Raw genomic sequence first — 4,988 nt, 5'->3', positions numbered from 1 at the left:
GGAAAAGAAACTAGCCTAAGTATGAAGGGAATTTCTATCTAATGTTGTCATGGTTTCTACCTAAGGTTAGGATTAAAAGGAACATGAAAAATAAAGCACTAAGTAGAATATTGAAAATAGCATAAAAGCATGAAATCGAACAAGTCAAAACATAGCACAAAAGTGAATTAAAAGTACTATTATTTTTATGAGTTTTTTATGAAGGAGAAGTCGATTAAAAGTCAAAGTTAAACTAAAAACCTACTATTTTTATAGGCATTTTTATGAAGAAGAATTACCAATTAGAGAGACCAAAATTAATTCCTAAAGGTGATCTAAATCTACCTAGAAAATTATGATCTTAGTTTTTTATCAAAAGAGATTTTAAAGAAACAACAAAAGCAAGACAGGGAGGTGTAACAGTAATTTCATTATGAACTAAAATAGTGTTATGAAGCAAACTGGGCCAGGAACAGGGGGGGTGGAAACAGCAACGAATCCGTCCAAGGCCTAAAGAGGTTTTTGTTCAGCTTTTTTCTAAAAAAGCAATTCACGGGCCTATGGAGGTGTAGAAACCAAATTCGTGTGGCCCATGGAATTTATTGATCCAGAGTCTCTTGTTTTCTTACTCAGCTTCCAATTCCATTATTACTCAAAAATAAAGAAGAAAAAATGAAAAAAAACATTAATAAAGAAAACAAATTAAATTAAAAAGGATTTAGGGTTCTATGTGTGACCTCTCAACTCTCACGTGAAGTTCAGGATCTCTCTTCATCCTTCTTCACTCGCGGCGGCGCACCATTTCCTCTCCGATGGAGCTCAGACCACCGCCGCGTCCTTCGCCTCAATCTTCTTCGTGTCAAATCGATGCCTCCCTCAGCTCGTCTTCGGTTACTGGAGTGGAGAACAAACGCGAAGCGGAAAGAATACCAGAAAGATTCCAAGAGCTCCAAATGCGAAACAAACACGAGGAAACGGAGAAATTATTCAGGTGAGTTCTTGATTTTGCATTTCTCGATCCTTCTTCTTCTTCTGTGTTCTTCGGCTCTTCTTATTTTTTTCGATTTGCTCTTCTTCTTCTTCTTTCTGTGTTCTTCGATTTTTCTTCTTTCTGTGTGCGATTTCTGCGCGGTTGTTGTTGTTGTTGCGTGTGATTGCTGTTGTCGTCTGAGAGCTGAGAGATTAGGACGGTGGTGGTGGAGGTTCAGAGAAGCTAAGTGTAACACCCCATTTTCTACCCGACATTTATATTAAAAATCAGAGTGCTAAAATTTTCAAACATATAACAGGATGTCACATTTCAACATAAAACAACAAAGCAACCTGTATTTCTTTTAATATGATACATAGCATTCGGCTGAACAACTCACAACATATTTATTCATAGGAACATAACAACCTTTTTAATATTAAAACCACATAATTACAACTTCCAACTTATAGATCAGTTAGCAACTTTATTCAACTAAAACATCGTTCAATTTATAATTATTCAACAATTAGTAATAACAGCAACTTAGAAACAACACATAAACATCCCCCGAGTGCTACGTATCAGAGCAAGACCAACTCGAACTAACAGTAACTAAAGACTTCATAAAGTTACTTCACTTCCACAGCTATTCTTGAGTACCTGCTCAATTACCCATAATAGGTAACATCATTACAGAAGGGGTGAGATATCCAACAATATAAGCAAGCGTATGATAAATAATATATTAAGATTAGATTATACAATATCACCACTTCATACTTATTCAAACAACAGTTATAATAACAAATAGCAACAACGGTTATAATAATTATTTACCAACAACAATTATGATAACAATATTCAGTAACAAGTATAACAACAATTAGTAACAACAATTAGCAACAACAACTATAACAATAGTTATAATAATTATTTCACAATTTAAATCATCATAACTTAATAACAACAACCACTTATAACAACAACAACTTACAACAACGACAACTTATATCAACAACAACAACAACGAAACAACAACAACTTCAAATGCGACTCAACTGTGCAAATGCATGTGGTACCATTTGGAGTAAAACTCCCAACTTAAACATATGCCAGGTTATCGAGGCATTTCAACAAGGCGTAAGCCTTCAACGTGGTGCCATTAAGGCCAAGGCATAAGCCTTCAACTTTTCAACGTGGTGCCATCAAGGCCAACTTAAACAATGCAAATGTATGCATGCAACAACAACCACAACGTCACAACAACAACAACGCAACAACGACAACAATTCAACATTGTACCAACATTAGAGGTACTCAACGTCGCTTCAACACTAGCCATAGGCCTACAACTTAGTCAACATATCGACAACAACTTATAGCAATAACAACAACACAACAGCAGTAACAACATGCAATTCAATCATACAAGTTCATACAACATGCAATTCAATCACACAAGTTCATACAACGTGAACACGATTAATAGCGTACACCCGGTTCGACAATTACACAACATTACACACGAAAATGTATATCGATTCAACAAAATTCATCTACTGTGTTTGAAAATATTTTTATAAGATAGAACATAATTTTAGCTTTTCAACGGTCCAAACGGCGCGTCAAATGGACACCCGAGTCAAAAGTTATGAATTTTCTAAGTTTCCGAAAAGCGCAAACACCGGTATCATCAACCGACACAACAAAACTTCATTACACACCAATTAAATTTTATTTCCAGAACATGAAACTATTTTTATAAGAAAATACACATTATTAGCTTTCTAGCGCTTCGAACGGGGACTCAAACGAACTTACGAATCAAAAGATATGAATTTTTGAAGTTTTGTCCAAAACGAGATTTTTGCCCAGGAACAGCTACGGGTTTTATGCATTTTTCCATTAAAATCCAACCAATTCAATTATTTTTCATAAAACAAACACATATTCATTCATACCTAACATATAGTAGTGAATTGGAATCATAAAACATGAATTTTAACACATTGATTTTGATCCCAAATCTCAAACCCCATCATACCAAATCCCTATAACTCAACCCAAAAACTCAATTTTCCTCCTTCAATTCAGTTGCAAATCAATTTCGACCATCACAGGAACATAGCAATATTATAGTTATACTCCACCAACATCTAGCAATTTTCTACAACTAATTCCTCAATAATAATAATTATAAACCCTAGGTTAATTTCCCACAACAATTGATTGAACTTTTATAACCTTATTCACAGACATCAATCAATTTCAACATCAACAAAATTCAATATCAAAGATACAAACAACCACACAAAACAGAGACAATCCATACAATCATAATCCCCACATATCATCCATCATAATCTCGTTTATAGAGCTAGAACCTCACCCTTACCTTGGATATGAGATTTCTCTACTCTCCCGGTTGCCATAGCTTATGCCACCGCTTCCAACTTTTCTCCGAAAATCTTTTCTAACAACGTGCAGAGACGCACCAAAAATCTGTTCGAAAATCGCTTTGTTAGACGGACTTAAAATCATCAAAACGAAAATCGCTCCGGTCAGAAGTTACCTCTACGAGTCTGGAACGTTGTGTCCAAGAACCGCGACGATCCAACGGTTGGATTGGGAGAAACGTCCGTTTTACTAAAGTGCCTCACTGCAGAAACTTGCTGCGAAAATTGGACTTCCTCTAGCTTTTCTCTTCCGCCATGGCTCTCTTCTTTACCTCTCCTCTTTCTCCAACTTTTCTTCTTTCTCCACGTCTATTGAGACCTAACTTCTCTTCTTATTTCCTTTATTTTATTATAATTATTATTATTATAATCTTCATTTGGGCTAACTAATTAACACCCCCATGATTACTATCACCAACGCAATGTCTAAGCCCACTTAAATAAAACACTCGCATAATCCATAATATTAATTCTATTATTATTTCTCTCCACCAAACTGACTAACTACCGACTATAAAATAAATCGTTCAAACCACCAACTCAACATATTCAATATCATTCTCTACGGCTTAAATCAACTTAAATTAATAATAGTCCATTATAGTAATATTATCTCTAATATTATTCTCCGATTAAACCGACTAATTTCTCGATCATTAATTTATCCGCCCAACACAACGCATAATTTCAATTACGCCTCTTATAATAATGCCAATAATTCTAACTTCGACTAATTCCAACAAATAATTTCCTTATACAATTTAATTAAATAATTAATTAAATTCCGGGTGTTACACTAAGCACAAGTTTGTTGAAGCTCTAATGGTGAGCTTCAACTACTCTATGGACGTGCGTGTAGTGAGAGTTGTGGGTGATGAAAGTTGCAGAGGGAGTTCTGAATTGAGAGTGAAAAAGGATGAAGATGAAATGGTATGTGTGGAGTGATTGAAGGTGATGAAGAAGTGTGAGAATGGATGAAGGTGAAAATGAGCGTGTGTTTGCAGAGAGTGAGAGTGATTGAGAGGTGTAGATGGAGAATGGAGTGGAGGAGGAATGGTGGTGAATGAGAAGTGTGGTGATTATGGCGTGAGAGTTTGAATTGTGGAGGGAAGGTGGTTTATATAGGATTGGTGAAGGCTGAAAATTCAGTTACAGGAGGGTGATTTAGGACCCTTGGATCTGAAGTCAGTTAGGAGAATTGGAGGGTGAGGATTGGGCGATTAGGAGTTAGTTACAGTGGTTATGATTCTGTTAGGTTGGTTTTTGAAAGTTGAAAGTTAGTTATGTGGAGGTTATGAGGTTGTAACTGATTCTGTTAGAGTTAGTTATATGGCAGTTAGAGGTTGTTTGATTTCTGTTATGAGAGTTGAGAGATTCTGTTAAAGGTTTTATGCAGGGGATTGGTCACTGTTAGTTATGATAATTGGAAATTAGTTGGAGATTAGGAAGTAGGTTATGTTAGTTTGGATTCAGTTACTGCTAGCTAAAATAGTTAGGTTGAAACTGAGTTAAGAAAAGGGGATTGGTCAATGGGAGAACGGGTTAGTGAAGTAGGTTATGTTAGTTACTCATGTATGAAC

General features: G+C 35.6%; 1 long non-coding RNA gene across 1 annotated transcript; it reads right to left on the bottom strand.

Annotated features, from left to right (window-relative positions):
• Positions 1–1,322: 1,322 nt before the first annotated feature.
• LOC131656579 (uncharacterized) lies at positions 1,323–3,661 on the bottom strand. The gene is made up of 3 exons (XR_009300169.1): positions 3,525–3,661; positions 3,348–3,454; positions 1,323–1,612 (listed from the first exon to the last, which is right to left on the bottom strand). It is a non-coding gene; the product is annotated as an uncharacterized LOC131656579 (long non-coding RNA).
• Between the last annotated feature and the right edge of the window lie 1,327 nt (positions 3,662–4,988).

This window comes from Vicia villosa, linkage group LG3 (assembly GCF_029867415.1).
Source record: "Vicia villosa cultivar HV-30 ecotype Madison, WI linkage group LG3, Vvil1.0, whole genome shotgun sequence".
Taxonomy (NCBI): Eukaryota; Viridiplantae; Streptophyta; class Magnoliopsida; order Fabales; family Fabaceae; genus Vicia; species Vicia villosa.
This window is presented reverse-complemented; position numbering and strand designations above follow the sequence as displayed.